At 45.0% G+C, this 24,750-nt stretch overlaps 1 protein-coding gene across 1 annotated transcript in view; it reads right to left on the bottom strand.

Moving 5' to 3' along the window:
* Window positions 1-24,750, bottom strand: part of LOC147733978 (adenosine deaminase 2-like) — a 514,604-nt gene that overhangs the window by 488,529 nt on the left and 1,325 nt on the right. Inside the window, exon 2 of the mRNA XM_086952886.1 lies at window positions 3,653-3,871. The gene's annotated coding sequence lies outside the window, so the exon portion shown is untranslated. The remainder of the gene's footprint in view (window positions 1-3,652; window positions 3,872-24,750) is intronic.

The raw sequence follows: 24,750 nt of genomic DNA, 5'->3' as shown, positions 1-24,750 counted from the left end.
ACAGAATTTGGTTGGACAGAGGCTGTATATGTATTATGCTTTTTTTCCTTGTTGGAAAGCTCATCCTCATTACAGCAGACCTGATTTGACTATGATGGCAAGCCAAGGATGCCTTCTTTTAGATGCCACAAATCTGATCTGGTATTATAAAAAGTCACAAATAAGGCTGTAGACATGACATTTATTGTAAGAAGCATATATTAGGCCTCAAAGGGTGCGTTATTACTACACTATGATCATGCCCACTAGAATTATGCAAGTCTGTGCCCATTGTTTTTTTTTATGCACAATTAATGATTTGCTAAATTTTTCCCGAAATCTTAGCCCAGACAATATTAGCATGTGAAAAAATTATGAATACTAGCAAAAATGTCTCATTGTGCCGCATAATTTGGCTTTTCTATGATTTAGTCATACTGCCCACATAATTTGGTGCGCCCCTGCCACATAATTTTAATGAGCCTGACTATGGTAAAACGTGTACAAAAGTATTTTAATACATGTAATCTCACAGATTGCAATAGAAAGAAGGATATTGATGATGATTAACCTTTATCACAAACCCTTGGAAGTACAAGATTTGCACTATAGAAATCCCTGCTAGGCCCACTTAAGAGGAGAATGTAGTTTTGCTAACTGTACTGTGATACACATTTTAAATGTTATGACTGTATGCAAATGTTTGCCTTCTGGGAAAGCAGGCTGTGAGTTGGTATGGCGACAAGTAAATTATAAAGGCCGAAGGCCCTGATTTTATATTAAAAATAGAGGTTTGGACTATACCATTTCCAGCTGAAAGGCAATAGTTCTCTCCATGTGTTTCCATACCTGGCGTGTCACACAGTTTGATGCTTATTTTCCCTCCATGTTAATCAATCAATCAATCAGAGTACTTGTAAAGCGTGCTACTCACCCGTGAGGGTCTCAAGGCGCTGAGGGGAGGGGGGAGCTGCTACTGCTCGAAGAGCCAGGTCTTGAGGAGTCTTCTGAAGGCGAGTAGGTCTTGGGTCTGCGGTAGGTGGGCAGGGAGGGTGTTCCAGGTATTGGCAACAAGGTAGGAGAAGGATCTGCCACCGGAGGTCATTCGTTGGATGCGGGGGACAGTGGCGAGGGCGAGGCTGGCGGAGCTGGCGGGTGGGAGTGTAGAAGCTGAGTCTGCTGTTCAGGTAGGTTGGTCCGGTGTTGTGGAGTGCTTTGTGTGCTTGGGTGAGGAGCTTGAAGGTGATCCTCTTGTTGACGGGGAGCCAGTGTAGGTCTCTCAAGTGGGGGTGATGTGGCTGCAGCGAAGGATGGCGAGGATCAGTCGGGCGGAGGCGTTTTGGATGCATTGTAGTCGTCGTAGGTGTTTGGCTGGGATTCCTGCGTAGAGTGTGTTGCCATAGTCCAGTCTGCTGCTGACGAGGACCTGTGTCACCGTTCTTCGTGTTTCGGTCGGGATCCACTTGTAGATCCTGCGCAGCATGTGGAGGGTTTTTTTGTAGCAGGAGGAGGAGACGGCGTTGACCTGTTTGGACATGGAGAGGGAGGAGTTGAGGATGAATCCTAGGTTGCGTGCAAGGTCGGTGGGTGTCGGTGCTGGTCCCACTGTGGTCGGCCACCAAGAGTCGTTCCAGGCTGAGGGGGTGGGTCCGAGGATGAGGACCTCAGTCTTGTCTGAGTTCAGTTATAGACGGCTGCTTCTCATCCAGTTGGCGACAGTCTTCATTCCCTCGTGGAGGTTGGTTTTGGCAATGTGTGGTTCCTTTGTGAGGGAGAGGATGAGCTCGGCGTAGAAGATGATGTTGAGGTCATGGTGGCGGGCCACTTATGTGAGGGGGGCCATTTAGACATTGAACAGCGTTGGGATGAGGGATGAGCCCTGGGGGATGCCGCAGATGATGTTGGTGGCTTCGGATCGGAAGGGTGGGAGGCGGACGCTGTGGGTTCTGCCGGAGAGGAAGGACGTGGTCCAGTCGAGGGCCTTCTCTTGGATTCCGGCTTCTTGGAGACGTGTCTTTAGGGTGCAATGGCAGACCGTGTCGATGGCAGCTGACAGGTCCAGGAGGATGAGGGCTGATGTTCGCCATTGTCTAGTTGGCGCCTGATGTCGTCCTTGGCAGCGATGAGGGCTGTCTTGGTGCTGTGGTTTCATCTGAATCCGGACTCGGACGGGTCCAAGATGTTGTTGTCTTCGAGGTGGCGGGCCAATTGTATGTTGACTATTTTCTCGATGACCTTCGCCGGGAACGGGAGCAGGGAGATGGGCCGGAAGTTCGTGAGGTCCTTGGGGTCTGCCTTGGGCTTCTTGAGGAGGGCGTTGATTTTGGCGTGCTTCCAGCTTTCCGGGAATGTCGCTGTTTTGAAGGAGATGTTGATGACCTTCCGTAGTTGGGGTGCGATGGTTGAGTCTGCTTTGTTGAATGCATGGTGTGGGCACAGGTCTGACGGAGATCCTGAGTGGATGGAGTTCATGACCTTGCGTGTCACGTCGTTGTTGACGTTGGACCAGGAGGTTGGTGCTGGTGGTGTTTGCAGGGGAGGCAGAGTCTGGCGTAGTTGGGGCGGTCGTGGTGTTGAAGCTGTCATGGATGTCAGCGATCTTGCGGTGGAAGAAGGTGGCCAGTGAGTCGCACAGTTCTTGTGAGGGCGGGATGCCGTTGGTGTTGGCGCTGGGTTAGAGAGTTACTTTACAATGCTGAAGAGCTCTTTGCTGTCGTGTGCGTTGTTATCCAGGCGGTCTTTGAAGGAGGATCTCTTGGCTAGTCCGATGAGGTGGTCTGCGGGTGGCGTCCTCATGAGCTACGTGGCTGTCCGTTGTGTGTTTGTGGAGCCATTTCTTCTCCAGTTTCCGGCATGCACCTTTGGAGGTCTGGAGTTCGTTGGTGAACAAGGTGGCACTCTTGCTGGCGTGGTTCTTGGAGGGTTTCTTTAGCGGGCGAGGGTGTTGGTGCAGTCTTCGATCCACTGTCTGAGATTGTGGGCTCCGGCATCTGTGTTGGTGGAGTCGGTGGGTGGGTTGTGGGCGAGGGTGGTGTTCAGCTGGTCTTTGGTGACTTTGCTCCAGCAGTGGCGAGGCAGCTGTTGGGTGCGGTGGTGCGTGGTTGGTTTTTTGAAGGTGAAATGGATGTTAAAGAAGAGTAGATGTTTCAGCACCCAGGTTAATGTGCTGCATAGCTAAATACATATAAGATCCCAAAGGTGAAACCGATTGCATTGCAAATGCTTCTTTATTTAATGTATACATGCTAATATACCCTACATACACCCCCACACATAAATATATCTAACACTTAAATTCACCAGTTATAATAATTTCAAGTAGCTATAACTTGCACCTCAGCCATGCACAGTGTTGTAATCAATGATGTCATTACAGTTCTCATCAGTGATGCTATCAATGATGGTATAGAACAAGTCTTGAGTGTTGTAATGTGTGAGCCATAAGCAGTGCATGATGAGGATGTCAGTTATAGTTAACATTACAAAAATCAAATCAGTGGAACCGTGGTTGTAGATTTTGAAAGGTTTCAGATTAAATTAGTGGCAATAAGCACAACGTGACACTCACAGTTCTCTAGTAACACTGGACCAGGTGAAAATCACAAATTCAGGCTGACCTTAATCGAGTGCGGGTTGGATACAGGGACCAGGTTTGTCCTGGTAAAGGTATTACCTGTTCACAGAGTACAAGGAGCCGCAGCAGGAGCTTAGCGTTCGTTATAACCGCAAGGAGCCTGTTCTCAAAATGAAGATCTGTTTGCCACTAGAACTTCGCGTTGGCCAGAAACATGGCCAGTTGCTGTTGGAGTGAAGTGTCGGTCCCCACTGGAGCTTGGCATTGGCTGAAAATGCAGGCGGTTGGCCTCACACCCAAGGGACTTAAGCTCCCTGTCTGGAAGGAATACACATCACACCAAAGGATAGACAATATCAGTCAAGTGACCATGGACACTAGCAGAAAGGCACAGTTGGTTATGGCTGAAAACTAACAACTTGCCTATAATTGGCATTTTCAGAATAGTAACTTACAATTCGACTTTACCTTTAAAGAGGATTTAAAATTACAATTCAAATGAGTGTACTGGGATAGGAGGGTGGGAATGCTCTTTATTGCTCCGATTTTGGGCAGACGCAATAAAATACCTACTTTGCTTTCCTTTAGGTTTTCAGCACAATTTAGAATCGTTTCTTCGCCCATGTGATAATATTTTTAAACAGTCAATGCTTCATTTTACTTTCTTCTGTGGTTTTCATCAGAAATATGCTAAAATTCTTATAATGCTGTTTATTAAGTCTAGAAATTTGACTCACTGTACTCAGCCATTAGTCTTTCTGAACCAACTGCGCGATAATGAAACATGTTATGTTTTATGTACGCCTATTTTTAAGGGCTGCTGTATGCTCCAGAGGCTCAATCCTCATTGACTAAGCTGTTGTGTTTTTAAACTTATAAGACAGGTTTTTAATTCGTAAGGGTAAAAGTCTGATTAATGCACTGTTTTAGTTTCCTAAAGCACATAGCACTTTAAGTAGGCCTTTTTATAGATGTTATACACAGGCTGTTTTGAATCATTATATCTGTATATGTATAAGTAGTTTCAGGATTGGTTATGTTGCTTCATTGTTTTTGTCGCATACTTTGATGGCTCTATGCCAGTCGAATAAAGTGGATTTGATTTGAATTTTATTTGAGTGAAAAAAGTATTTCTCTACATGCTCCCAAACTGAAGGTATCCCTTTTTAAGTGCAATATGGTAACCCAGTGTTATTCTATGGGGGACAGCCTTGCTACAGTGAAAAATAGCTTTAAGGTATTTTACTGTCAAGACAGGATAAACGTAAATACACAGGTCATACTTTGTAAATACTATGCACTCTGCCCCATGAGACTTTAGAGCTTAAGGGTGACTTATAAGTCTTACAAAGGAAGGTTTAGGCCTGGAAAAAAGATTATTTTGCCAGGTCGAAATGGTAATTTAAAACCGTATTACAGGCTGCAGTGGCAGGCCTGAGGCATGTTTTACTGTGCTACTTTAGTGGTTGGCACAGTGAGAGTTGCAGTCCACTTACAGTATTTAATTTGAAGGCCCTGAGTACACATAGTACCATTTACTAGGGATGTAAACTTAAATTAAATATGCCAATTACATGAGAATGATGAGGAAATTAAATAGAAACTTCAATACAAGGACCAGAAAACACCATCCATGTGAGCGTAACAGTAAAACAAAACATCACAATTCACCAGAAATGGCAGGAAATAGGATATCTTATTGTTGAATGTGTAGGAGGTTATCCCTATGACTGTGCTTGGTGGGTAGGTGTGGATTCATAGCCTGGTTAAAAGTGAATGTCCAAAGAGAGTGGGAATCTCCAGCCCTCTATTTTTGAGTTGAGATCATCTCTATAACAGAAACAGACTCCCTCAAATACAATACATTGAAATACCTAACCCACACCATTAAGACTTCAGGCAACAAAATGCTTCACTATCACCTCCTCTACCATCCACCAGGCAACACATACGCATTTGGAGAACATCTGGCAAACCTGATCACACACTGCTCACTTTCAGACGCAAACTACATAACTCGGACACCTAAACCTTCACTGGAACGAGGTAAACAACACTCTGATACAAACTTTAAATGAGCTCCTCCACAATAACAATTTGACCCAATACTGCACTGAACAAACCCACAACAAAGGCTCAATCCTGGATGCCATCATAGCTCACGAAGATACAATCACCAAAGACTGTACCCTCCCTGTTGACTGGTCAGATTACCATCTCATTCTCTTTCATATCAATCATAAGACTCATCAACCGCCTAACACAAATGATCACTTTTACTGGACGAGAAACCTTAGACAGATCCACTCGAAGAAATAGAAGAAGAGCTACGTACACTCCCCCCTCCACAGCAGGCGACAGGTCCACAACAGAACTCATCTCACAGTACAATGCGGCTCAGACTGCCATGCTGGACCAAATAGCCCCCCTGAAACGGAAAAAAACCAAGACCCTGTGGTTCAACACTGAACTAAACCTGGAAAGAAGACAACTAAGAGCTGCAGAAAGACTTTGGTGCAATAACCCTTGGACAATCCACCTTGAGCGACTCAAAAAGGAACGTAGGGACTTTAAAACGCACATCATAAATGAAAAATCCACCTTCTTCTGCGGTGCACTCAATAATGCTAAAAATCGCCCCACAGAACTCTTCAATATCATCAGACAACAAACATCCAAACCATCACCTTCTGCACTTGCGGCCTCCAAAGACCTATGTAACAAATTTGCCAATTTCTTCAATGAAAAAATATCAAAGATAGAGCTCTCACTTAAGGATCACCTCTGTCCTCCCAATGAAGGCCCGCTACTCTATAAAGAAGACATGAACCCACTCAGGCATTCCACAAACAACTGGATAACATTCGAACCCGTCACTGAAACTGAAATTATTTAACTGACTAACAGATCCAAGCCTTCATCACACAATGACACCCTCTCCCCGCTTAACTGGCTAAAAATCTCAAACTCTCTCTAGCACCACGCCTTTCGGAGATTATAAATATCTCCCTGAAAACAGGAATCAAGTGTGACTGCCTCAAATCGGTCAGGTAACACCATTACTGAAAAAAGCAGGCGCTGACCCTAACGACCTCAACAACTTCAGGCCGGTCTCCAATCCCCCATTAATAGCAAAACTACTAGAAAAATGTGTTCTCCGTCAACTCACCCATCACATGAACAACAATGATCTCATTGACCATCACCAGTCTGGCTTTAGAAAAGGATGCAGCACAGAGACTGCCATCTGGAATGTCATTGAATACATCCACAAATCACTGGACTTTGACCGCTGCTGTCTGTTCATACTCCTGGACCTATCGGTGACCACAAACTACTCGGTTTGACACGGTCGACCACAAACTACTCTTCAACGTACTCTGATAAAGGGTAGGAGCAAAAGGAGTGGTTTTACAATGGTTCACCTCCTTCCTGCAAAACTGCTCTCAAAGAATAAAAATCAGAAACTTCACGTTCGATCTACACCCTATAACCAGAGGCGTTCCCCAAGGTTCAGTTCTCTTACCCGCACTGTTCAACATTTACATGGAGCCACTCACCATCATCCTCAAAAGAGCCAACATACCCTTCCACCTCTACGCTGACGACACCCGGATCTACTTTGAAACCTCCACCATAGCGGACATGCAAAGACTCAATAATACCCTAATAGAAGTCCAAAAATAGCTGTCCCAAAACCATCTAAAACTCAACCAAGACAAAACGGAAATCCTCCTCATAGCCAACAAAGAGCAGACCCCCCGAATCAACGAATGGTTAAAGTCTATTGATGCTCTCAACTGCATTCTCATCCCAGCAGACTCCGTGAAGTCACTGGGAATAACTTTAGACCCCACCCTTGACATGGTCAAACACATCAAGAACACTGCAAGATGTGCTTTCTTCAACTTAAAACTACTAAACCAAATTAAACCCTTCATCCCTCCAAAAGACCTTAAGCGAGTCACGCAATACCTTGTGCTATCCACATTAGACTCCGGGAACGCCACCCTCACAGGTACTGCTAAGCTACACCTTGCTCCTCCTAGATCTACCCTAAATGCAGCAGCCAGAATGGTGACAGGAGTGAAGAAATATGAACACATCTCCCCAGCTCTTAAAGAGCTCAACTGGTTCCCAATATAATTGTGTGCTAACTTCAGAACTGCCTGTTCCACCCACAAAGTTCTGTACATTGGCAAACCCACCTATCTATCCGCCAAACTCAACAAAGCGGGACAGACAAGAAATCTCAGGAGCACCAACACTATGCTACTCATCTCCCCAAAAACCCGCAAACAAAGACCTTATCTCTGTCTTTCTCTGGAAATGCACCAAGAATTTGGAATGCCATACCTCTACATGTCAGGACGAACCCTTCTTACAAAGAATTCAAACGCCAGCTCGAAGTGCTGTTCCTCAATCGAGCTCTCAAGAAATGACAAAGGTACTACAATTACTGATCCGCCATCAACTGACAATCCAGTTACTACGATAAGAACAACCCCTTACAGTATCTTACTCTTGCCCCGCACATTACTCTCCTTGACTATTACCACCTCCACTACTACTCTGCATTCGATTGCTACGTGACTTATACTGATCAATGACCCATCTTTGAACACTGTGTTCACTGTTCCACTCTCTGTTTACTCAACTGTTATTCAACAAATGTTGTAAAGTGCTCTGATACCTTAGGGTCTGGCTAGCGCTATATAAAACTCCAAAATAAATAAATGGGTCAGTAAACAACCAACTGAGAGCAACAATGATCAAGTTGGTGGGAATGGACCTTTGAAAAATATATAGACGTGAGGGTTTTGAAACCCATTCTAACTATTCTCCTGTTTACTCCTCCATTAGCCCTCAAAATGAGCACTTGGTCACTGAGGAAACCACCTAGAAGCCGTGAGGAAATGTGAGATCCTGCAGCAGGAGAAAAAATGACACCATTCACACTCTTGGTGCAGTAGAACACTTAGATTCTGGCAACCCACTTGAACTACACAGATCCATACCAAATGAATAGAAGTGTTTGGATTCACAGTGCAGCAGCTGAGATGTAGCTCATGTGTCCACATTTTTATTTCTAAAGCACTAATCATAATTTCTATGACAAAAGCATCCCCTTTAAGAAAAAATGTTTCTAAGATATTAGCCACGGTCAGCTAGCCTACAATCTACCGGATGCTGCAACTTTACTAACAGCTGCTTCTAAGTGTAGGCAGACAGCAACAGGCACTCTTCAAAGGGAGCTCTGTATCCTACTACAAGAATACGTAGCTTATAGTGTCCCTACAGGAGCGTAGAGGAGCCTAGAGAGACCGAGCGATGGGTCCCCCAAAGAACGATGATGCCACACCCTAATCAACCGAACTCGCAAAAGGATCAATGATGTCCACCCAGGAGCGGGAATGCTGCAACTCAAAAGAATCTACAAATCCTATTTTTAAAGGACCATGGAGTCCATCCAGGACCGGTAATCCTGTGGAATAAACGTGGTTAGTATGGTGAACATCAGGAGCAGCAGGGAGAGAGATAGAGGAATATAAATAATGCTGAGCAGAGGGTTTAGACCGTGGCTCTTCAGGTCCAAGTAAGGAAGATGCCACAGGAGGATGCTCTTGTACTCTCCGACCTTACCTTGATTCCTAGAGAGAACACATGAATGTAAGGTTTAAAAGAGTCAAGGTGGGGCAACATTGGAGTGCTCAACTTAAGATGGCAAAGGGAAGGAAGAAAAGCTAAAAGGTGAGAAAGAGGGAGGAGCAGTTGAAGCCCCATCACAGCTTTTAAACTAGGGAACTGCATTGACAGTCATAATTGCCTGCAGACTTCAAATATCAGAGCTACCCACCTACTCCTTAGTTGTTACTCTGCACTCTACAGCTGATGGCAGTGACCACTGTCACCCTGAAATGTTGCTGCCAGCTGGAGAAGCAGCGTGATGCCTAGATGTCTTCTCTTCCTCCAGTTGCTCCAGTCCCATCTTCTGTAAACATACAACAGCCAACCCACATGCTGTCATAACACTGGAGGCTGGCTGCCTTGGGCAGATGTCAGTGGTACCACAGATGGTGGGACAGCAGTGCAATTACTCCGAGGCAAATTGACATTTTTAGAGAAGCAAATATATGCTTTCAGCTGACCTCTGTCAGAATCAATGGACGTGGGAGGCGAATCTTGATCGTGGTCTGATGAGTTAAATCTTCTAAAATGGGACAGTCTAACAAAAGATTTATTGTACTGTAGAATATATTTAGAAATTGCACAGTACTGCACTTGGTGGGCATTTTTTAAAACTGATTTCTATTATTTACTCTGTAAGTCATAGTAATGGATATCTTTCTCAGTTCATGAGCACCTGTGAATTCCAACCCATAACTTTCCACGATTTTTCCCTGACCTAAAAATTCCATTTCCATTTCCAAGCTTTATTTCGATCATTACAGACCATAAAAGCAACAGATAAAAAAACACATAGTACATTACATTTGTTTAAACATCACAAGATATAGCCAATACTATAATACTTGATAAATTATTGGAGTTTAAAAAGCATTTATAACAGTCGATTCATACTTAATAGGTTCAAACCAGTGGAAAACGAAAAGGTATATTTAGGCTGTACTAAAAGAATTTAAAAACTTGCAGGGCCTAAGCCACATGGAGTTAAGGAAATGGGACACAGCAAAAACAATCGGGGGTGCGTTCCAGTTCGCATAACTCTAAGAGCCTCCCGTATCTGTCTAAACCCCATATTCCTGCATATTGGTAGAATCCCGTGCCTTCTGGTTGCCTTATAACCTGGACAGAAAAAAACCGTGCATAAGGGTCTCTTCCTGGTTGTCACATGCGGGACAGCCGGGAGGGGAGGCTTTGGTCCATTTGCTGGTAAACGCATGGACTGGCAGGCAACCCCATCTAAACTGGACATAGAGTTTCCTTGACATGTGTGCATAGACGTCATCAAGGAAGGTCTCAAATAAATATTGGTCTTTAAAGTTTAAAAATTCAGAAGTTAAACAGCCATGTTTAGCATTCCCGTGGAGTTCACCCAGTCTAAAGAGCCTGTACGATTTCACTAACTCGAGGCGTGAAATAATCCAGGACGCTTCCCCCGGGTGGGTCCATAAATTTGGCCAGCCTAGTCTAAAGAACAGGTCTTTTATATGTGCCAACCATAAATCACCCCAGGATCACCTTGAGTTCCGACTGGTAGACTGATAATTCGTGTGTCGCCCATAGTCTGCTCCAAAAGGTCAAAGGTCGCAACTCGATTTCCTCATTTATGGGTCTGAGGCCAAGGTCCATGTGTAAGGGGATGAGAGGGGTACTTGGCGGTAGACCCAAGAGTTGTCTCATGAACTTATTCTCGGTTCTGACCAGTGCATCTACAGGGAGGTGTCCCCAATGTTCAGCCCCATACATAATTGCACTCCTGATTTGAACTTTGTAAATCTCCGTAAGTGGGCCCAGTTGTCTTGGTGTTATATTCCTATATAGTTTGGCTAGGCCCCCGGTCATCTGTGCTAGCCTCAGGCCTGCTTTTTCTTGATGCGGGCCCCACCCAAAGGTTTCCGTCTTCGTGACACCCAGGTAGTCATAGACTGCCACCCTGTCCAACTGGATGCCATTTAGAATGGGGTTGGGGCGAGAAGTTCTATTAGGTTTAAATACCATATACTTGGTTTTTGCTTTATTAATCTCTAGCTCCCTGTCTTTGCAAAATATAGAAAAGGAGTCAAGAATCCTTTGGAAGCCCATGGGTGATTTAGAAAGTAGCAAGGTGTTGTCCGCAAACATCATTGCTGGCACCTTGTCACGGGCAAGCTATGCGGCATGAATGTTGGCAATTCGGTTCAGTTGTTTGACCAGAGCATTTATATAACAAAACAGTGTGGGGGCCAAAACACACCTTTGCCTTACACCTCTATTCACTGGGAAGCCTGAAGTCGATTCCCCGGGTTTCTCATATCTAACCTATGCAAAGTTTCCAGTGTGTAATCGCTTGATCAGGGTGAGGTGATAAGGTGGAATTCCCAGTCCTTCCAAAACTAGCCAAAGTTTGTGGCGAGGTACCAGATCAAACGCTGATCTAAGATCAACAAAGATCAGATAGAGGCTCCCACCCTCTATTGTCACCGTCTTCCAATATAATAAGTGGAGCCTTAAGATTTGGTCTATGGTGGAGATGTTTTTATGAAAGCCTGCCTGATATGCACTTAGCGTCTCACGCTCTTCCATCCAGGTCTGGGGACGATCTAGAATGATCCTGGCGAACAGCTTTTGCGTTACATCAATCAGGCTTATCTATATATATAAAAACGAAAGTATGTCTCTCTGTTTGTCCTTTATGCATTACTACACCATTCATCCGATCCGCATGAAACTTTAGGAAGTTGTTGAGTACACTCCCGGGAAGGTTTCTGGCAAAAAAAAAAATTGTTAAAAGGTATTGAGTACACTCCCACAAAGGTTTTGGCAAAATAAAAAAGAAAAAAGAAAAATTAGTTAAATATCGGCCCCGCAAGGCCCTCATAATCTTTCCAATACTGAACGTTTACAGTTTCCGGTGCGACTCGCTTTTACAATGCCCATCAACAAAGCACAAGGACAATCGCTGCAAGTGTGTGGACTAGATTTGGATAATCCGTGCTTCTCACATGGACAACTGTATGTGGCCAGCTCATGCATCGGAAAACATTCTGATTTATTCGTGTACGCACCAGACGGAAAAACAAAAAATACCGTGTATCCACAAGGACTCGAATAAATAAACAGAATTAAAACAACACTTTAAAATGTTTTCCATATTAAAATGAATAAGTTTCAATAAAAATGACACAATGTAAATTAAATGTTATCATAACAAGTTTCCTTAAATTTCCTTTCTTCTTAGATCGCAGCAAAGCGTGATGGGTAAGCTAGTTGGTCTATAATTTAAGGGCAGAACAGGGGATCCCTTTTTGAAACTGGAAAGATTTTGGCCCATAGCCAGGTGTCTGGGATTTACATAACGCTTAATATGACATTAAATATTACACATAAATATGTGCCCCAGACGTTAGATTCTTCCCGATATAAGTCCCCGGGGATCTTATCTAGTCCAGAGGCCTTTCCAATGTAGTGTAGTTCCTATATTCCCAATAGGCTCTGCGCATTGGAATAACATAAACGGCAGTTTAGACGTAGGACTGAGGTCGACTAGGTCTCTACTGAATATGTTAGACTTAATTAGGTATTCCAGCTAGCTCAGAGGTCACTAGAAACTTTCTCGAATGAACAGGGAGGAGTTAACTTCCCTGATTAGACAAGAAGGGATTAGCTTCTGACAACCGCATAAACATGACAACTTTGCTCCCTCCAGAATAAGGAGTTTTTCTCCAGAGTTGTGTGAAAACAATAGATAGTTATTTCACTCAGTCAATCGTGCATACTTAGTTTAACCAGAGTGCAGAGAAATAGAGAGACGGGCGTTTTCAATTAAAGGTGTTATTTATTGAGCAGTCTTCTTTTTCATACAAGAGAAGTGGATTGCCACAATTGCAATACTTATCATAAAGTAAAGTGCGTACAGTAAAAAGAGTATTATGAAATAATACTGTAAAAGCATTTATATGGTTTCTGAGCCATATGATACTTAAAACGGATAAAATATATACAATTACATACAATGATAAAAGTTGACTAAACGTACTCAACTGGTGCTTCTAAAATACGCCTACCCCGGTGTACCTAACCTAAGCCTAGTAGGTGGGAAGGAGTAAGTGAGCTGCAGTTTAAGTTAAGTTAGTTTTGCCAAGAATCTGAATCAAGACTTCTCTAAGGGTCTAATCAGCTCCGCACCTTGGTTTTAGAATGAAGGAGGTCTTGTAGCTCGTTCTCAGGACTCGATCTCCCAGTGACCCGCAAGGGTGACTGGAAACACTGGAGCTGGATTTTCTCGGCAGGAGAAAAGACAGCGTCTTTCTCAGTGCGTCAAATGGGAGGGACGGCTTCCTTCGGCACTCGCATCAGCTGGGCTTTGGGCAAGTAGATAGCCACTCTGCTCCAAACCACCGTGTGTTGCTTAAGGCAAATGCTGGTATATTTATACCTGGAAGGTGCCGTGTTTGACGTAAGGTTGGACATAAGACGTCAATAAGAACCGTCACCAGGAACTGGCAGTTCTTTCAGGACTCGCAGGAGTTCTAGGACAAATCAGAACAAAAGCAGGGGAAATTCCCAGCTTGCTGCAGGTTTGGTTTATTTAAACAACTCGTTGTACTTTCTAGGAGTCTAAGGAAGTAGCCTTGCCGTATTTGGACTGCATTGGCTATTACTAAATATGGATATGATTCTTATGCCTTTTATAAGGATATGATTTGTTATAACCACATTAGGGCATAAATCGGGGATATTTAATTAGGGTCCTAGATACGTTTACAACACCAAGAGGGAGCTTCCCAATAGCGCTCAGCACTTCAGTCAGAGAGAACCAAGTCTTGCATCCGCAGATATATTTGGCTCACTGGGCGAGCTCCCAGAGGAACTTGCAGTTCTAACCAAGGACCAAAACTCCCTCATATCTCTGTTGGTGAGTGCCTGTTTAATCGCGTTCCATCTCTCAGAATCTCACTCATCTTTGGCATACTTTACACTATTCTTATAGAGAACCCTCCTAGTTTTTATCAAAGATCTATCTTTGGTTTTTATGGCATCAATAAGGGTACTCTTTGCCGTAAGGCAAGTGTTGTTATACCAGGTGGATTTCGGAAACCTTTTGCCCTTAGTGTGCATCAGGGGATTAAAAATATTAGTTATTCTGGTGGTCAAGTCCGAGTGTATGGCCGTAATTTTGGTCATGGTGTCAAGAGTGCTTAGAGTTTGCGCTGCCGTTTCCATCGCCTACAAAGGAGGAATGATTAATTAATAAAGTGCAGCTACCTTATCCGGTGACTTCTTCAAATTATCCCATCTGATTCTCCTTCTATTATTGTCTAGGGACAGACTGGAATCAGAAAAGGGGTCTGTAATGGGGGGACCATAAAGTTCTAGGAACTGGAGTTCAAGCACCAAGGCATTGTGGTTGCGGTGGTGTCTTGGCAAGACAGCGAAATCAATCTCCCAATGCCAGATTCTTGCCTCCACTAGAATATATTCAAGTTGGGAAGATTGTCCCGTTCTATCAAAGGTGTGATTGCCTGGTTGGTCTGACTTGGTGCGCCCATTACAAGCCCCAATGCATGAGTTAGTGTTACCGCATTTATCGGTAAGACCAAAAGTGTCCCAGCTCTGACCGGAGGAATAAGTGGAGGAGGGATTAACTAAAGAGAATCCACTACAGTGAGCAGAGAGTCAGTAGGTACGGTTAGTAGTTCGAATTGGCAATTATTGAAATCACCACTTATCACCATCCTAGTGTTTGGGGGAACAGGTCAATAAGCGTGGAAAACATGCCTATGGTTTTGGATTCCTGAGCCATTGCGAGCGGGCGAGAATAGATATTGATAAAAGCAATCTTGATTAAGGCGCTAAAAGTAAGGAGAGTACACTAAATATCATCCGAGGAAGTGGCCAGCAGCTCAACAGTACAGTCCAGGTGAGTTGCAACCCACATGGCTAGCCCTCCCGATGGTATACCTCTGCCTCCCATTGTAGCGGACACATCAAATGTTGCAAAGCCCCTCATGGCGCTATCCTCTCTAGCCCAGGTCTCCTGGAACATGCACACATGATAATTTTGTACAAATTGTATCCAATCAGGGTTATGAAGTTTATTTTTAATTCCGGCGATGTTCCATGACAGCACCCTCAACTGGAGGCCCAGACTTGCCGTGGTGTCTTGCGCAATGGGACCTACAGTGTTTATGGCTAACGTGGGCTCCTGCTCCATCAGAGTGTTGGAAATTCCCACTTGTGGTAGAAAACTGTTCATGGCCCTGGGTGCAATTTTGGGATCCATGATATAGGGGATTCGATTGTTTAATGAAGTTGAAAGTACATCAACGGGACCTTGTGCTCCAAGTTGAGGTTCATGCTGAGATACCATGGGTCGCGCCAGGAATATCTGTGGACAGTAGCCCACTAGTAGAAAAGTTACCAAATGAGATTGAGAGTCAATCCACTTCTTCAAAAAGGGCCCCATACCTGTTAGCTACTGCAAAATTATACTGGATTCGAGAGGATTGGCCAGATGTAGAGTGGGGGTGGAACAAGTGGGTTGGAGCTCTTGTGGCTGGGGTCCATGATGATGAGTATTTGCAGGCGTAAAAAAAGTCCAATGTGTGCAATTGTATTCCTGTGGGCGGTGCATGGAAAGTGGAAAACTGATGAGCCAAATACTGGACTGTCCTGGGATTACTAAAGTTGATGACTATGCAATTGCCATTGGTTGTCTTGGGATTCTTACCAACCCAACTCACTATTCGGACCAGTAATATCTCACCCGTTCTATCATAAAGGAATTGGCCATGTCTGGTGAGCCAAAAGAGGCACTTGTTTCTTACTTCCAACTGTGTCTCTTCCTGTCCTGATTTTATTTCGGGGACACCGGTCAAAACTATAACATAAGGGAGTGAGGCTGGTGGTAGTTTAATTATTGACAAGGCCGGAGCGTCCAGACCAGGGCCCTCTCTAGGTGCTAGTATGGGCAATGCCTTCTCGGCTGACTGGACAGTGTGTACAGGTGCGTCTCTGGATAAGCCTCCCTGATTTGAGTCCGAGTGCGAGCTCGCAATACAGTTATTGTTGTTAATGTTAGAATTACGAGCCCTGGTTTTATCAGCATTCATAGAGGGAAGACATAGTGGACTACAAAGGGAAACACCTCTAGGTAAGGGAGTTTGCACTATACTATCCGTCTGTATGCTGCTATCTTTTTTCTCTGCTGGGGCCGACGGTGTATTAGCCAAAGGATTGTTTAGTACACACTGGGCAGATATCTGCCCATTGGTTTGATTCCCTAGGTGGACCGCTAGTTCTTCTTTGACAATGTCTCTCATCTGTGCCTCTAGTTCCACGACCAGACTCCTCACCCACAAGGGGCAGTCAGAGTTTTTATAGGAATTGGAAGGGGATTTGGCTACTCGTCCCGGTCTAACTGGATCGCCCTCACCAGTGCTTATTTCTGAGCTGGGTTTTTTAGTTGGGACTTTTCCTTTTCCCGTTTTCTGTCTCGCAACTTTTGGTACGGTAGTGTTTGTTCTGCCTTTACAAGTTTTTGATTTTACTGGGGAAGTTTGTGGGGGTGATAGCATGGACCTGCTATGGCCGGAGGAGGATATTAATGCACTAGGAGTCAGATCTAACCTGGTTTGAGCTGAGGAAGGTGTTTCTGTGAGTTTGGGGAAAAGATCGTGAGTCAAAGACAGCGGCCTTTCTGTTAGCTCGATTTCTGTCGATACTACCCCAATGGCTCCTTGGATCATCTTGTCAATGGAAGTTTGGGGACGTGGGGCTGAAATTAATACTGAGGGTTTTTTTTGGGGTATACAGCCACGTTTCCCCTTGTCTGCTAGGAGTAAAAAATACGATAGATACAATCCAATGCAGAGCCTAGTCCCAGCAGAAAATATAATGCAACCAACTCAAAATTAGAGTGACAAAAGGGAATACAGACAAAGACCAATAAATACAGAGTGGTGAGAGTAACAAGGCCTAAACCCAAATAGGTCAAAAGTGCAACATGCGTAGTACAGTTAGCAGCCAGGAAGGCTTGTAAACATGGACCAAAGTGGAAAGACTACTAGGACTAAAAACACACTAGCCCAACTCGGTCAAAAGTGAAAGGTGCGTACTACAGTTAGCCGCAGGGAAGGCTTGTAAACATGGACCTAAGTGCAAAGGCTACTAGGACTAAAAATACACTAGCCCAAATGGGTCAAAAGTGCAACGTGCGTAGTACAATTAGGAGCAAGGAAAGCTTGCAATCATGGACCAAAGTGCAAAGGCTACTAGGACTAAAAATACACTAGCCCAACTAGGTCAAAAGTGCAACATGCGTAATGCAGTTAGCAGCAACGAAGGCTGTAGACATGGACCAAAGTGCAAAGGCTAAAAGACATTGGGCCAAAAGGAAACAGTATAAAATGCTTGGGGTAGATTTGACAACAGTAGAAGCATATATAGAATAACAGTCATCAAAATATGTGTTACAACAACCCTGCTTAAAGCGTAAGACAAGTCCCAGGGTGCTTGTTCAGGCCACGCTGTGGTAAAAAATATGCCCAGTCAATGGTGGCCAATCCAAGGGCATGTAAAAAAAAAAAGGAGGGGGGGGGGGGGACAGTAAAAAAAAAACACACAGTACCTCTCAGCCGTCCCTGATGGAGCACGAGGAGTTGAACACCTAAAAACATAAGAGGGGTGGCCCTGCGCTGCCTCTTACTAAAGATGACGGGCAAGAACGGGCCCGCCCTTGGCACAGGCTATGCCTAGGAGCGTCCCCGCGCACGCCCCGGACCGTGGGCCGCCGGCCTCCTTTAGTAGTGCCTCTGTGCGCTTAGGCTCCTGGATGTTGTGGTCCTCCTGTTGCGGGAAAGGTTGTGCAGGCTCCGATATCCCCCACAGTGTAAAGCGGCTACACACGCCGCTTGCTGCAAACCTCATTTAATAGCACCTCTGCGGGCTATGGCTCCTGGAAGCGCTATGGCTCCTGGAAGCTTGCGCAGACTCCGATATCCCCCACAGTGTAACTCACAATTCACTGGTTACAAGAGGTGAACCTTTTATTTTGTAAGAGCTTCTAAATTTGTTAAAATTTAAGAAACCAAACAGCAGTTCCAAATTGTCATATTCCCATCATTTCTCCAAAGAACACAGTATGTGATTAAAGAATAATGACTTTAATTGACTCTGCTTACAGTGGACTCTGCTTACAAACCATTGCTGTAGTGTTGCTTCAAGAGTACGGCTTATACATCATAAAAAATAAATACAGAGCCTGTCTTCAGCCATGCCCTCAACAAAAACAAGAGGGGAGTGTTTGAAACCCTTCTGATGAAGAAATAAAACACCCTTATTACCAACCGCCCTCTTACACCCCTCATAACTTACTAGCCAGGTTATACTGTAAGCGCTGACACACCCTCAAAGAGTATTAGTCACATGCTACCAGAAGCATTCTTATTTCCTTCAGATCCCAGTAGTCGCACTAATCAGCCAGCAGTCACACACTACTAAACGCACTCTCCCACCTCTCATCGACTAGTACGCACACTCTGTCGTCAGCATTTATCCACCTCAGAGCAGTAGCATGACTGCATTCTCAAATCGCACTCCCCCTAACAGTATCACACTACCACCCGAACCCCCTTACAGGCTAGCTGTCCTCACCACTGATAGCACTCATACCCCGCACAAACTATTAGCAGCATTCTCATATTCCTGAGAGTCTAGCAGCCAAAGCCAATGACTGCCCTCCCACAATTCTCAAAGACTTGATGTCAAATTCCATTAGAGGCACTCTCACACCCCTAACAAACAAGCAGCTAAGCAACTTGGTATGGCTGCTACACTTAAAGCTCTTCTTCATTGGTTGGTTAATATTGTGAACAAACAAGTGGTTGAATGCAGGAATAAGTAAATTGGTGGATGAATAGGTGCTGAGTGCAAAGATGTGTGATTCAGAACATGGATGATGAAAGATTCAGCGCACAGATGTATGTATGATGTATACAGATGAATGTATGAGTCACTGTGTAGATGGAAGCCTCAAGGCGGTTTCAGTTCTAAGATACTACTCCCTCTGGCTAGAGCTGTAATAATGTCCCATGTCGATGCCCTATTTGATGTTTCGTGATTTGTGTTGCTATGTTATATATAAGTTATATTACTTAAAAGGATTGCCAAACACAAAGGGAACATGCTTCATCATTAAGTCCTCTTCTGAGTGGGAAAGCAGCATCCACCTGAGTTGTGATGGCTGTAGAGATCACAGATCCTGCTGACCACCCCATGAGACCCCCTGTTTACGTTCTCATAGCACGTACATGCTAATGATACACAAATCTTATCTTCTGTCCTTCAAATTTAAATTTCAGACTAGGTCAGGGCTATCTGACACAATACGGTGTTCTGTTCTCTAATGCCAAAATTAATTTATAAAATTTCTGGCCTAGTAGGTTCCACAGGACCATCTCCTCGCTTGTTGTTTTACCCAGATACTCGGACACTTTCCTCACCTATCAAGAACCTAGGAGGTTTGCTTAATCCCAAGAGGTAGCTGCATTCCTTCCAGTGTTGCCACAGCTATATTTCAACTATTCAATATTAGAAAATTCCACAAGCACCTTCCTTTCTGACAGCTATGTGCTATGTTACTAATCATCAATCTTGTAATGAGCAAACTGGGCTACTCTACCTGAATTTTAAAATTTTCAATACTTATTCTCTCCCCTAGACATAGGGTGACCAACTGGCATGGGTGCAAATTCAGGACGGTGAGTGTAAAAAATCAGGACAAAGGGTCAAAATTCAGGACAAGAATTGAGGACAGAATGTCAAAATTCAGGACAAAAGGTAAGTTTTACGGACACATCAGAAGAGGTTGTGCAATGGTATATAAGTAAGTAAATAAACAACCACTTAAGTACAAGTGAAAAGACGTATATATTAGGTTTAGACAATTGTGCACTCATGGTTTTTCAGTATGAGCGCAGCTTTGAGCAAATGTGCAGGCCTTTTTGTGGTAACAATACTGGCCTCTCCCCACCCCCCTGCCCCCCTCCACCCTTCCAGACTCCCAGGGAAATGCCTGATGCCTGGTCCGGCCAGTTCGGCCTTGCTACCACCCTCCAATGGTGACCCTCCTCTTTAAATAGACCCTCTCTCTAACCTGTATTTAATTTCTTTTTTAGTGCACCTCATCACAAGTAAGTAGGACAGGGTGTCAGAGTGCGTTACATCACACACATATTATATAGAGACAATGACTCATATAAATGTGAAAGTCAATCTATAGGAAATGTACTTAAGATAATGGGGGTTACAAGGTGTAATCATTCTTTCATCCATCATTCAGACTTTCACCATTCATTCTGTCCTTCCATTTGTGTGCCCATCCATATCAAAATTCAACCATTTGCAAACCTATCCATCATCTACCCTTCCATCCGTTCATCATTCACCTCATCCATCCCTCCATCTACCCTTTCACTCATCCATCCCTTCGTTCATCCTTTCACCTTATTTATCTGTACGCTCATCCATCCACTCTTCCACTCATAAATCCATTCCCAAAGTCGCGGCCAACTCCAGCCACAAACGACCATGGCACAAACTCATCTCCGGAGACCTCATCAACCATCTTGGAGAATTCCACCTCCCCGATGAGAATAGGGATATCAATACAGTATATGCCGCCTTCCACGAATGGATAGTCACAGGGCTTGATGCCTTAATTCCGCCCAAATGGACTAAAACCCGCAGTTCCCCCTCTAACCCATGGTACAATGACTCACTCAAATCATTACGGAAAGAGTGCAAAAAAGCCGAACGCGAGTGGAGGAAAAACTACTCAGACATCAACAAAACCCTCTACCTATCTAAACTTCGCACCTACCACAAGGCGATTCGCACTACTCGAGCCTCCTTCTACGCAAAGGAAATCGAGCGCAGCTCCAATCCCACTAAAACCATTTTCAACTTAGTCCAAAATCTCCAGAAAACCCCCAATCCAGGCTCTTGCATCACCTCCTTGAAACAATGCGAGGACCTTGCCACCTTTTTTATTGAAAAGGTTAGGAAGATCTACGCGTCCTTTCCACAAGACGATGCTACGCCCACTAATACCCCCCATTCGGCGGCAGAGACATCAAAACTGCTAAGAATACCTGACATATTCATCGACGACCTTTCTAAACTATGCAGACAGGTCAAGTCTGGTTCTCCAGCAGACCCCATGCGACCGTCCAAATTCTTGGAATCACTTGACTTCTTCCTCCCCCCGCTTGCCAAAATACTTAATCTCTCCTTTTCCTCAGCGGTGGTCCCCACCTGCTGGAAATCTGCTTGGGTGTCACCCATCATCAAAAAACCCACATTGGACCCCAATAAACCCGAAAATTTCCGGCCTATTTCACTGCTCCCCTGGACGTCAAAACTGGCCGAGGCTCATGTCAACAAAATACTATCCCACCACATGCAACAAAACCATGTCCTGGACCCTTCCCAAAACGGCTTCAGACCAGGTCACAGCACTGAGTCGGCTCTGCTAACCACTACGGAGCACCTTCGAGGTATCCTAGACGCCGGTCAAAGTGCCGCGCTGATCCTGTTGGATCTCAGCGCGGCCTTTGACACGGTCTCACACAACATCTTGCTGAAACGACTTGAGGCCATTGGGATTGGCGAATTAGCACTTGAATGGTTCCAGTCTTTCTTAAAAGACAGGTCCTTTCAAGTTTCAGCCCCACCCTACATCTCTCAACCCCATTCCATCGGACAAGGGGTCCCCCAGGGGTCGGCGCTTAGCCCATCCCTTTTTAATCTATACGTCCAGCCTCTCGCAGTGGTGGCAAAAGAGTGGGACCTTACGCTGGTGTCGTACGCTGACGACACACAGCTGGTCATCACACTCTCAGAAGGTCCATCACCTTCGGCAACCAAATTCAGAGATGGCCTCGCAGCAGTCGCACAGTGGATGACACTCAACTGCTTGCAGCTAAATGCCGGGAAAACGGAGGTCCTCCTCCTGGGAAAAAACCCCACCCTCTGGAACAATCATTGGTGGCCCTCTGTGCTTGGCCCCACCCCCGTGCCAAAAGATGTCGTCAAAAACCTAGGTGTCTGGCTCGACTCCTCACTTAACTTTCAGTCCCACACGAAAAAAGTGGCAGCCACGTGTGTGGGTCTCATGAGGAGCCTCAACCCCATACTTGGATTCTTTGACTCCAAAACCCGCCAACTCATTATACAATCTATGATTCTTGCCCGGCTGGACTATGCCAATGTCTTACTCTTGGGGGCTAACAAAGCTGAACTTGCAAGACTGCAGCGTATCCAGAACTCGGCCGCCAGAGCAGTGGTTGGTCTCCCACGTAGGTGCTCTGCCAGAGCCACCATCCGCAATTTGCACTGGCTGCCAATTGAATCTCGGATCCATTTTAAAACCCTGACCATGGCATTTAAAATTCTCAACGCTGATTGTCCTGAACTCCTGCGCCCGCTTTTGGTACCATACACTCCCCAGCGCAATTTGCGCTCACTGGGACAACACCTCGTAATGGTCCCCCGAACTAAGCTCTGTAGAAAGGGTGGACGTTCCTTCAAAGTCCTAGGGGCTAAGCTGTGGAACTCCCTTCCTCCACACATCCGTACCCAAACCAATCTGATCGCTTTCCGAAAACAACTCAAAACCCATCTCTTCTCTGTCATCTAATTCCTTTGTTGGTTCCCCCTTCCCCTCAGGTACTGGTTAGGTTAGCGCCGGGACGCTCCGTTGCTGGGGCAGCTGTTTGCGCTTTAACAAATAAATAACATAACATAACTCATCCATTCAGCCATCTATCCTTTCACCCATCCAACCATCCTTTCACTTACTCATTCATCCATCCAGTCACTCATCCTTCCACCCATTCACCTTTCAGTCATCCATCCACCCTTTCTCTCTCCATCCCCCTTTCATTTAGCCATCCATCCTTCCATCAACCCATCCTTCTACTCATCCATTCATGAATCCATCTATTGAGCCTATCACTCGCCCTTCCTTTCTCTCATCCACCCACCCTTTCACTCCTTCACTCATCTATCTATCACCCTCCTGTCCACCCACCCTCCCTTTAACTCACTCATCCAGCCTTACATCCACCCTTCACTCATCTATCCATCCATTCACCCTTTCACTTATCAATTCATCAATCCATCCATCAGTTCACTCATCCCTCCCCTCTTTCACTCGCCTGCTATCCACCCTTTCACTCATCCATCCATTGTTTCACTTATTCACCCATCCTTTTACCTGTTCATCTACCCGTCCACCCCTACATCCATCTCTTTACCTTTTCTCCCATCCATCCTTCCACTAACTCATCCGCCCATCCTTTCTCTTATTATCCATCCATTCACTCTTTCACTAATCCATCCAGCCATCCCTTCATTTACACACCTTTTCACATTAATTATGAGCTGAGCCTTTGTCTGCTGAGTTACAGACAGAAGCAGCCCATCAAGGACTTCACCCCTGCTGTAGTTCGTAGAGCAATGGGTGGGGTGGGGGAGGACTCACTATGCCCCTGTACAAAGGCTATCCGAAAAAGTGGAAGTCATGAGTCATGCATGATGCACAGTGCCACTGTGACATTGTGGTGTTTCCAGGGCTCTAAGTGGGATGAAAAAACTGGAGGGTCTCTCCAAAGGGGGTGTTCGATGTAATTAAGGGCATGGCTTAAAACACCTAAGATAAAAACCTTTGCTTAGCATAGTGTGCCGCCCGACTGGTAATTCGCTGCTTCTGTCATTGCATCCAGATATATACCCAACAACAAGTAGTGTTACACCTACAAGCCAGAACTATAGGCTTTGTTGAAAATGCGTTCGTTTTAAAATGATGAGACAGTGAAAGACCCATAAAGTTGTTTTTTAACTTCTTTCACCAGCTTATTTTTATGAACTAGATTCTCACATAGCAGCATGGGCGTTTTTGTTTATTTCTTCCACCTGACTGAATGTCCTGCCCTAGACCGAGGCAGGAGGAGGCCCACCACATATAGTAAGAGCACAGCCTGGCCCATTGTCATTCTGCATGTGGCAATCAGCCACAGACAGATGACATTGGGCGGGGCGGGCTGCTCTTTTGCTCAGAGGAGTGCGAGGTGTCCACATCATGAAGCTGAGGCTTCTCGCAAGGGAACAGTGATGTTCCCCAATGCCCAAAATTACAGACAAGAGGCATCCGTAAAAGGGATCGTTACGAACAACGGACATGACGTCCAAATCACGGAACGTCCGTGAAATTTACAGACGGTTGGTCACCCTACCCAGACAATGGCGGTAATTTGGAGAACATGGTACTCCATCACAAATGCAGCAGAGTCCCATGTCCCGAAAACTGACAGTTTGCCTTCTCTATTTAGAGTTGGGTAAACAGTTGTGTTTCCAACAAATGTTTTCTGCTGGCAGAAACCTTACTCAGATGGCTAGATTAACATCCATCGGAGGTAAGTACCTCAGTTCATCTGCCCTATTTAGGGTAAACGTTCTGATGTAATTTCTTT

Source organism: Lissotriton vulgaris, chromosome 1_2, assembly GCF_964263255.1.
Source record: "Lissotriton vulgaris chromosome 1_2, aLisVul1.2, whole genome shotgun sequence".
NCBI lineage: Eukaryota > Metazoa > Chordata > Amphibia > Caudata > Salamandridae > Lissotriton > Lissotriton vulgaris.
This window is presented reverse-complemented; position numbering and strand designations above follow the sequence as displayed.